At 39.6% G+C, this 11431-nt stretch overlaps 1 pseudogene; it reads right to left on the bottom strand.

Moving 5' to 3' along the window:
* Positions 1-7318: 7318 nt before the first annotated feature.
* On the bottom strand, positions 7319-7711 carry LOC123393953 (annotated as a pseudogene).
* Positions 7712-11431: the final 3720 nt, after the last annotated feature.

The following is an 11431-nucleotide window of genomic DNA, read 5'->3' on the forward strand; positions in this document are numbered from 1 at the left end:
GGGAGGAGCCTGTAGTGATTCTCAGGTGTCTTTGCCCCAGGCGGAATTACATCGCCTTTGCCTAGGGCCGGGGTGAGTAATCTGCTTGGGTTTGCTTTCAGGAGCTTTTGTTCCCTGAGAGCTTTCTGTAGAGTTGCGGAGAATGGGATTACAAATGGCGGCCTCCTGGTCTCCAGCCTGGAGGAGCTGAGAGCCCAGGGCCGCACTCCTCAGTGCGCCCTAAGAGAACAGCGCCCAGTTACTCCTGTCTGCCTGACCACCAGCCACGCTCCGAGCTCACTGAGCCTGCGACCGGTTCAAGGTCACCCCGAGTTGCGAGCTTAATGTCGGCTCTGTCTCTGTAGTCGGCTTTCCCTTTCCAATACCCGCAAGCTCTGCGACACTCAGAAACCGCCGATCCTTCTGTGACCCTGTGGGACCTGAGGCCATGCTGACCCCGTGTGGGCTTTGCCCCGGGTAGCCTCTGGAGTGATGTCCCTCAGCAGAACAGAATTTTAAAAGTCCTGATTTTGTGCACAGTTACTCCGCTGCTTGCTGGGAGCCCGCCCCTCCCCCCGGGGTCTATCTTCCCGACGCTTTGGATTCACTTCTCCGCCGGTCCTACCTTTCAGAAAGTGGTTGTTTTTCTGTTTCCAGAATTGCTGTTCTTCTTATCTTCGATCTGCCGATGGATTTACTGGGCTCTAGTTTTTTGAGAGTTTTTTGATCAATCTCATTACTATATATTGGTCTATTCAGATTGTCAATTTTTTCCTGATTCAATTTTTGGAGTTTATAGTTTTCCAGGAATGCATCCATTTCATCTATGTTGCTAAGCTCATTGGCGTATAACTGTTGTTAATAACTTCTGATGATTGTTTCTACTTCCTTGGTGTTAGTTGTGATCTTCTCTTTTCATTCGTAATTTTATGAATTGGGCTTTCTCTCTTTTCTTTTGGATTAGTGTGGCCAATGGTTTATCAGTCTTATTAATTCATTCAAAAAACCAGTTTCTAGTTTCATTGATATGTTCTACTGTATTTCTGGTTTCTACCTCATTGATCTCAGCTCTAATTTTGATGAATCCCTTATTATGTATGGAGTTGGTTTGATTTGTTGTTGATTCTACATTCTTTAAGGTTTAGAGACAGCTGGTGTATTCTGGATTTTTCAATTTTTTTGAGGGAGACTTGGATGGCCATGCATTTTCCCCTTAGGAATGCCTTTGCTGTATCCCATAGGTTTTGCACCAAAGTATCTTCATTCTCGTTTGTTTCCATGAATTGTTTCAGTTCTTCTTTGATTTCCTGGTTGATCCAAGCATTCTTAAGCAAGGCGGCCTTTAGCTTCCAGGTATTTGAGTTCTTCTGAACTTTTCCTTGTGATTGAGCTCCAGTTTCAAATCATTGTGATCTGAGAATATTCAGGGAATAATTTCAGTCTTTTGATATCAGTTGAGTCCTGATTTGTGACCCAGTATGTGGTCTATTCTTGAGAAGGTTCCATGTGCACTTGAGAAGAATGAGTATTCTGTTATTTTAGGGTGGAATGTTCTGTATATATCTATTGGTTCCATCTGGTCCAATGTGTCATTCAATGCTCTTGTTTCTTTATTGATTTTCTGCTTTGATGGTCTGTCTATTTCTGATAGAGGCGTGTTTAGATCTCCTATGATTAGTGTATTCTTATCAATATGACTCTTTATCTTGATTAACAGTTTTCTCAAGTAATTCGCTTCTCCCATATTGGGGGCATAGATATTTACAATTGTTAGATCATCTTGGTGGATAGTCCTTTAAGTATGATATAGTGTCCTTTTTATCTCTGACTACAGTCTTTAGTTTAAAATCTAATTTATCTGATGTTAGAATCGCTACCCCAGCCTTCTTTTGAGGCCCATTGTTATGAAAAATTATTCTCCATCCCTTCACTTTCGATCTGGTTGTATCCTTAGGTTCAAAATGGTCTCTTGTAGACAACATATGGATGGAACCTGTCGTTTTATCCAATCTGCAACCCTGTGCTGTTTATGGGTGCATTTTTGCCATTCACATTGAGAGTGATTATTGATAGATACATTTTTATTGACATTGAGTTACCTTTGAAGTCTTTCTTTTTGTAGATTTCTCTATATTTCTGTTCAATGCTATTCTTAGTATTTTTACTCTTTTATAGAACCCCCCTTAATATTTCTTGCAGTGTTGGCTTCATGGTTGCATAGTCTTTTAAGCCTTGCCTGTCTTGGAAACTCTTTACCTCTCTATCCATTTCGAATGTCAGTCTTGCTGGATAAAGTATTCTTGGCTGCATGTTCTTCTCATTTAGTGATCGGAATATATCTTGTCAGCCATTTCTGGCTTGCCAGGTCTCTGTGGACACGTCTGATGTTATTTTGATGGGCTATCCTCTGTATTAAGGATCCTTTTTGCCCTAGCGGCTTTCAAGATATTATACCTACAATTATAGTTCCCCAATTTGACTATCAGGTGTCGTGATGTTTTTTTAGGAATGTTTAATCTTGGGTGGGGCTGTTCAGCCTCTAGTACATGAATGCTGGTTCCATTATGGAGTTTAGGAAAAATTTTCATGAAGGACTTGTTCCACTATATCTTCTAGACTTCTTTCTTTCTCCTCCCCTTCAGTGATTCCAATAATTCTGACGTTGGAATGCTTTATGGCATCATTTATTTCCCTGTTTCTGTTTTAGTGGTTTCTAAGTTGTTTGTTCCAGGCTTCCTCCTGATCCTTTCTCTCTATCTGTTTGTCCTCCAGATCACTAACTCTATATTCTGTCTCAATTACCCTAGCTTTGAGAGAGTTTAGATTAGATTGGAACTCATTGAGAGCATTGTGAACCTCATGCCTGGTAGCTTTAAGCTCCGCCCTAACATTGTGAACATCCTGTCTGTTCGCTTTCAGATCGGCCCTAATCAATTCCGGTTGGTCATCTTTGAGGACATTTGGGACAGCATCAAGCATAATATTCACAGTACAGTTAGACCAGAAGGAGAAGAGGAATAAAGGACTGGAAAACTTACTTGAAGAAATGAGTGCTGGGGGACAAGATGGCGGGGAAGTAGGAGGAGTCGCCTTTTCAGGCTGTACCCCAAAGTGAACTGATTACCTACCAAAGAACTCCTATCACCCATGACATCAGCCCGAGATCAGAATTATACACGTCTGGATGTCTACAAAGGCAGAAGATGCCAGTGGGCAGGTAAAGCAGAGTGGGAACTATTATAATAGTTAATCCTTGTTGTTCTTTCTCCAAACTAGCTATTGCCTGGATAATAGCTTGAATTCTCTATCTGACATATTGTCGATACCTGTGAGCACTGTTGCAGAAGGTCCATCCTCTATATTTTTCTTCTGTTGGGCATTCCTCCTCCTAGTCATTTTGGTGGGAGATGACTGAACAGATGTAGCTGGATGTATCAACCGTGGTGCAGTCAAGGTGCATCCTGGAACACTTCTGAGCAATCAGGATTCCCCACCCAAACGAGAGACACAAGAAAAGAAAAAGAAAGAAAAAAGAGAGAGAGAGAGAGACAGGAAAGAAAGTTAAGATGAAAGAGAAGGTTCAGCCCAAATGGGACCCAAGCTAAGATTTATGAAGTATACAAACAAAAACAGACAAACAAAAAGACTTATACAAGTATATGACAAGAGAAAAAATATATGCATATGCAAATAGAGGAAGAACCTCGTCAAAAAGAACCCCAAGTGTAAGATTTATATGTTATCAGGACAAACACAAAAACACAGAAACACTGGTGGAAGAAAAATATGGGAGAGTGGTTATAAATTCTTAGTGTGTGTGAGAGGAAGGTTGTTTTGATTCTTCCTCGATGTGTCTTGATATCTTTGTTAAAGGACTCAACTTTCCTAAGATAAAGGGGGATTAAAAATTGGTTTACCTAGAGGGTAGTATTGATTGGGGAAAGGGATTACTTTGAAGTTTAACTCTATATGAATATTAGAAGATAAAAATAAAAAGGAATAAACTAGACTAAACTAAACTAAAATGTAAAGAAAGGAATTCAAAAAATAGAAATGCAAAAGAAAAATATAGGTGTATGTATCAAAAAGTTCAGGGTAGAAGATTATTATGGAATTTGATGTACTGTACAGCTCGTTGTGATGGTATATAGGTTAAAGAAATTACCTATGTTAAAATAAAATGAACCAGAATAGTGGGAACAAGTGAAAAATAAAACTTTTCCTATAAAGTAGTGGTTGTTCTCTTGTAGTCCTTTTTTTCCCCCTCTTTTTTTTTTCCTTTCTTGGTTTGTTTTTTGGGGGAGTGGCATGACACGTAGGTTTTCAGTCAGTGATGTTCCCTGAGTTAAGTCCTCCCGCCCTCCTGAAGGGAGTGGGCTCTGAGGAAACTGGTTTTTTCCAGGCTTTTGTTCTCTGGCGATTTTTATGTTTGTTCACTTTTTTTTTCTCTCACTTTGACTGCTTTTGATGGTTTTTGTAATTTTAGAGGAAATCAAACCACACCCTGATCTTCCTCTCAGAGAGAAGCCTCTGTCTGGCTGCAGAGCCTAAATAAGTTCCCCCCTGGCTGCTGGCAGAGAAGTTTCCAAGTCGCAGTCCCTGGGGATGCAGGATCTTTTGCTTGTACCCAAAGCCAAGGCAGTGGCGGCTGTCTGGGCAGCTCCAGACTGCCAGAGAAGTTCCAAGCAGTGATTGCACACTGAGATTTTCCCACTGGCCCGGGGATGGGAGTGCCTGGTCTTTATGGGTCTAAGAGTGCCCAGCTAGTGCGTGCCAATTTCAGGGGAGGCTGTGGGTCATGCGTGGGTCTCAGGCTCTGAGAACGGGGCACAGGTCTGAGAGCACCAGACTGGGCCTTCCAAGCACCTCTCTGGGGGAGAGTTTGGTGCAGGCATCTTAGGTTCTGAAACAATGGCACATATCAAAGGGCGCCAGCTGGGCTTTTGTACCTCTCTCAGGGGATTATCTCAGGCTCTATGGTAGGGCTCCTGTTCTGCCGCCTAGTTTGGCTCCCATCCCCTCAGGATATGAACCCATGCATTATCTGGCGCACTGGCAGCTTAGGGACCAAGATCTGGTTTCTCTGCCGCACTCTCTCTCCCTCAGCACCAGGGGAGGCTGTCCTGGAACCTGGGACTTAAGCCTCTGCCCCTAGCTGCCTGGATTCCCACAATTTCCCCCAGCGATCCTTTGCTCTTTTGGAGTGCTTTCAACCAATCTCCAAGTTAACTCTGGTCCCCAGATGCAGGGCACTCTCGCTTGTATCGGGGTATTACTTTCCAACTGGTTGCCTCTGGTGTCTCCCTCCCCCTTTTGTTTATCTTCAGATATCAGTTGCCATTCCCACTCTGCTTTACCTGCCCACTGGCATCTTCTGCCCCTGTAGAGATCCAGACATGTATAATTCTGATCTCAGGCTGATTTCATGGGTGATTGGAGTTCTTTGGTAGGTAATCAGCTCACTTTGGGGTACAGGCTGAAAAGGCACCTCCTCCTACTTCCCCGCCATCTTGTCCCCCCAGCACTCATTTCTTCAAGTAAGTTTTCTGGTCCTTTCTTCTCTTCTCCTTCTGGTCTTCCTGTACTGTGAATGTTATGCTTGATGCTGTCCCAAATGTCCTCATTCTAACATTCTTTTTTCTTCCTGCTCCTCAGCTTGAATGCTTTACATTCCATTCCCTTTTTCCCAGGTTACTGATTCATTCTTCCTGTTTTCTAATGTACTGTTTATTCATTCCTTCTAGCATATTGCTTATTTCTGTTATTGTATTCTTCAGTTTTTGTTGGAGGCCACTGAACGGTTGGAGTCGTGGACCAAACCAGGCCCTGACTTGTGTCTCCTACCAAGTCCGGACACCTTGACAATGTTAAGGATGGGAAAATTGGGTGCACTGAGAAAGGCTCTGTGCTATGTGTCGTGCACTCACCTGAATGACTTCATACACATTCTCCCTGCAGTAGGGAACAATGTTGCCAGAGTCCTGAGTTTTTATTTAATCATTGTTGTTTGTACCTCCCATGATCCACCTCCCAGCCTGTCACCCTTAGACCCAGATCCACTCCATGGCTGATTGTCTTGCTAATGGCTTTAGCTGAAACTACCTGACATGATGAGGTTTGCTTTTAGTTAATGTAAACTTGTCATAGGAACTTGCAATCATCTGACTAGGTACTGATATAATGCTCCTCCTATTCTGGTCTGACTTATAAATGCTTGTAAGATGTGGAATAAATTTGGCACTGTTGGAAATCATCTTCAGTGTCCCTCTTGCCCCCATCTCTTTGTCTCTTAACTTTTTTCAATCATCCTCTTAGCCCCCATGGTTTCCCTGGTCGATTTGTCACACTGGCCGTGACAAGTTTTGATTGGTATTAGTCTTTCTTTCTTTTTTTAAAGAAATTTTATTTATATGAGACATAGAGTGAGCAATCAAAAGAGAACACAATTTGAGAAAGAGACAGAAGTAGAGGTAGAGGCAGACTCCACAGTGATCAGGGAGCCCAATGCAAGGGTCAATCCCAGACCCCTGGGATCATGACCTGAGACAAAGGCAGATGATCAACTGGCTGAGCAAACCAGGCATTCTAGTACATTTTTATTTCAAAGCACATTTATTTTAATAACAAGAATGCAATGGAAGAAAAGGCCCAAATACAATTACAGAAACACATCACCATCAATTACAATGCTCTTTCAGAAAATACCTGTAACAAAATGTGGATTTAATTTTAATACTGAAAAAAATAACAGTGAGTCTCATCACAGCCAATAACCTTATACTATCTATAATGACATGAATGTTTATAGGGCTTCCAAAAGTTTCATCCTGAATTTTTATAACACAACTTTATATTTGTACAGTCCTCTGTGAAATTACCCAAAACATTAGCAATCATTCAAAGAACAAACCATTAATTGAAACTGTATTGATCTAAGGCTCAATCTAGTAATACAGAGCCCCAAACCAATTTGTTAAATATATGAACTATTTGTGCTGACATCTATCATTTGATTCTCTCATGACTCTTAAATTGTCCTCAGCAAATAAACTCTTTAATGAAAAAATTTACCTCATTTGAGAGGTAAATTACCTCATTTGAGAAGCTCAACAAGAATCATGAAGTCCATAGTCTTGATAGCAAAGCTGATATATAGTGTCCTTAGCTCCTATGGCCAAGGTTAAGAGTGATGCATATGACAAGTTTCCATTTTAATGGAATATTACATATTCAATTCAGGAGTTCAAGTCTCTAGGTTTTCATTCCTCCAAAAACTTAAGACTTCTGTTTCTCTATCTATTTTCTTCAAACAGAAACATTTCTTAAGGCTCTACTTGTTCTAGAAGGGGAATTTTTTAGAGGTGGCCACTTTGGAATAGTCCAACACAATCAAGCCTCTATCAGGTGTAAACTCCCAGACATTCAGTTCCATTGTTGATCTCATTTGGGTAATGCTGGACTATTGGACTTGCTTGAGGTACTGGATTTGAGTAGTACACGCTTGTATCTCTTTCTCGCTCGTTGCTGACAAGTATTGTTGCTCTTTTAGTTTTTCTTCAGACTTCCTTACCCTGGTTACATCATTAGAATTCATATCTGGTCCCTTGGCCTCTGAAGCTTGGGCATATGGTTCATACTGTTTCTATCTCAGAATTAACTCATCTCATGCCATAACTTTGAAGTCTGTTTTACTCAGTCGAACCAATATGGGAGGAGGTTCCTCATTGGTCATATTGAATCATCTCCATATAGAGGCTAACTGTTATCACCCAGTCACATAGGCCAAGACTGTGCTGCCTGCTGGCCACCCAGGCTGCCAGGCCAGGCTACTATTGCCAGTGTGGCTCTTCTCTGATTGGCTCTTTATATTGTATATCTCTTTATGTTATTTGCCTCCCTTTTTCTTGAGGTCTGTGAGCACCTTTATGATCACATTTCTTCAAATTCTTTATCAGACACATTGCTGATCTCTGTCCTGTGTAGTTCTTTTTCTGACATTTAGTTTTGATTTTTGTTTATTTGGAACATACTTATCCATTTCCTCATTTTGCCTGGCTTTCTGTGATCACTCTCAATGATCTCCAGCACATCTCTTCAGGTTATTTTCAAAATGCTTCTTCCATGCTGTGTCCCATGTTGAGTGATACATTGCTCTACCCTTTAAGATTGGAGTCTTCATTTCCTACAACTCTCCCTCTCTCCTGGACTTAAGCAGCACTGAGTTGTAACCCCCCATAGTTAAGGATTTTTTGTTTTAATTTTTAAATCCAGACAAAATGGAGTCTTTCTCCCTTGTTTGGTCCACAGAGAATAGTATGCCTGATGTGGAGCTTTGATTACTCAATATTCAAGAAGTGCCTCAGTGGGTATGATATCACTCTTGCTTGTGGATGTGTTCCAGGTGATATTTCTGCATCATAACCATTTTGATGTGACCTTTTTATTCATATATGTATCTATGGGACAGCTTATCTATTAGTGTTTCAGTTATTTTTCAGAGGGAATTGCTCTAAATGCATTTATTGGACACACAAGAGGATGTAAATTCAGTTTCTCCTTTCTGCCACCTTGATTCCATTCTTTTCCTACACTTTTACTTCTTATATTTTTTAACAACTTAATTTAATTTAATTTTTTGCAGTATTCCAAGATTCACTGTGTATGCACCGCACCCTGTGCTCCATGTGCCCTCTTTAAGACCCACCACCAGGCTCACCCAAACCCTCACCTGCTTCCTTCAAAAACCCTCTGTTTATTACACTTTCAAAGTTTTGTACTCTGTTGAATTTTTTCCATTTAGTTACAGTAAGATATAATTTGTGTTATTAATATTATTAGTATCATTCCATTAATCGATCATTCTTTAATTAATTAATAATTAATAGTTTATTAATTGATTATATTAATATTATTAATTCTAAAAGCAGAATTCAATTTTATTTCAAGTAATGTGTAAATGGAAATGTGTGGCAATTCAATGAAATTATATTTTTTCAAATGATATTGTTGTTTTCTCACCATAATTTTCTTATTGTTTGACTTATGAGAGAGGTGTCATGTTTCCTTTTTACTCATGCCTTAAAAATGTCTTTTGTTGGGGCGCCTGGGTGTCCCAGTGGGTTAAGTCTCTGCCTTTGGCTCAGGTCAGGATCCCAGAGTCCTGGGATCGAGCCTCACATCTGGCTCTCTGCTCAGCCTGGAGTCTTCTTCCTCCTCTCTCTCTGCCTGCCTCTCTGCCTACTTGTGATTTCTGTCTGTCAAATAAATAAATAAAATCTTTTAAAAAATGTCTTTTGTAAGTTGGTTTGTTTTGAGTATTCTTCAAAGAAAATATTTATCTATCATGTTTTTGAAGTACTACTCTAGAAATTTCTTTCTACTCTCTCATATATATATATATATACACACACACACACACACACACACACACACACACACACACGTGCGCTTTTCTTAAGGGTCAATATAAAGATTAAATGGATTGAGAATAAAGCATATTTCCAAGAGATCAACATGTTATCCCACTTCATTTCTCTGGCCAAATTACTGAAGAATTAGGAACTTCATACTAGGTGACAGATAACATAAACATTTAAATTTTTTTCTGGTAATTTTGTATCAAATATCAGGATGCATATGTTATTGCAAAACTCAGTTATTTGACCAAATGAACATGTGAATCAAAAATGGGAAAAGAAAAAAAGAATAATGTTTTCTAACATGTTCACATTCTACTTCATGACTATCTTAATTATGGAGTAATTGTGAGCACTGAAATAGATGTATCACTTTTAAAAATTAACATATAATGTATTATTTGTTTCAGGTGTACAGGTCTGTGATTCATCAGTCTTACCTAATTCACAGCACTCACCATAACACATACCCTCTCCAATGTCCATCACAAGCCCTCCCATGACTCCCACCCCTCGCCCCTCCAGCAACCCACAGTTTATTTCTTGAGATTAAGAAATCTCTTATGGGTTGTCTCCCTCTTTGGCCCTATCTTGTTTCATTGTTTTCCTCCCTTCCCCTACAATTCTCTGTCTTTTTTTATCAAGTGCTTCATATCAGTGAGATCATATGATAATTGTCTTTCTCTGATTGACTTATTTTGCTGAGGATAATACTCTTTAGTTCTATCCACATCATTGCAAATGGCAATATTTCATTTTTTGATGCCTGCATAATATTCCAACATATATTTCATATATATATATGAAAAACTATGAAAAGAATCTAGATGTCCATCAGCAGATGAATGGCTAAAGAAGACATGAATATACATATATATGTATGTATATTATATATATGCATATACATACATACACACGTATGTATGTATAATCATATATATGTGTGTATATTCATGAATATACATATATATGTATTTATATTATATATATGCATACACATACATATACATGTATGTATGTATATTCATATATATGTTTATTCATGTCTTCTTTAGTGACTCATCTGCTAATGGACATCTAGATTCTTTCCATAGTTTGGCTATTATGGGCATTGCTGCTATAAACATTGGGGTGCATGTGCCCCTTCATATCATTACATTTGTATCTTTAGGGTAAACACCCAGTAGTGTGATTACAGGGTCGTAAGGTATCTCTATCCTCACCATTTTGAGGAAACTCCATACTGTTTTCCAAAGTGTCTGCACCAGTTTGCATTCTCACCACAGTGCAGGAGGCTTCCTTTTCCCCCACATTCTCGCCAACATCTGTCATTTCCTGACTTGTTAATTTTAGCCATTCTGACTGCTGTGAGGCAGTATTTCAATGTGGTTCTGATTTGTATTTCCCTGATGCCAAGTGATGAGGAGCACATTTTTATGTGTCTGTCACCATCTGGATATTTATTTTAGAAATTTCTGTTCATGTTTTATGTCCATTTCTTGATTGGATTCTTTGTTCTTTAGGTGTTGAGTTTGATAAGTTCTTCATAGATTTTGGAGACAAGCCTTTTATCTGATATGCCATTTGAAAATACTATCTTCCATTCTGTCAGTTGTCCTTTGGTTTTGTTGACTGTTTCCTTTGCTGTGGAAAAGCTTTTGAGCTTGATGATGTCCCAATAGTTTATTTATACCCTTACTTCCCTTGCCTTTGGTGATGTTTCCTGGAAGAAGTTGCTGTGGCTAAAGTTGAAGAGGTTGCTGCCAGTGTTCTCCTCAGGGATTTTGATGAATTCCTGTCTCACTTGGTGTCCTTCATTCATTTGAGTATATTTTTGTGTGTGGTGTAAGGAAATGGTCAAGTTTAATTTTTCTGCATGTGGCTGTCTAATTTTCCCAACAGCACTTCTTGAAGAGACCCTTTTCCCATCGGACAATTCATTCCTGCTTTGTCGAAGATTAGTTGACCATCGAGTTGAGGGTCAGTTTATGGAATCTCAACTATGTTCCATTGATTTTTGTGCTAGTACCATCCTG

Source organism: Mustela putorius, unplaced genomic scaffold (assembly GCF_011764305.1).
Source record: "Mustela putorius furo isolate JIRA1106 unplaced genomic scaffold, ASM1176430v1.1 tig00001094_pilon_pilon_pilon, whole genome shotgun sequence".
Lineage (NCBI taxonomy): Eukaryota > Metazoa > Chordata > Mammalia > Carnivora > Mustelidae > Mustela > Mustela putorius.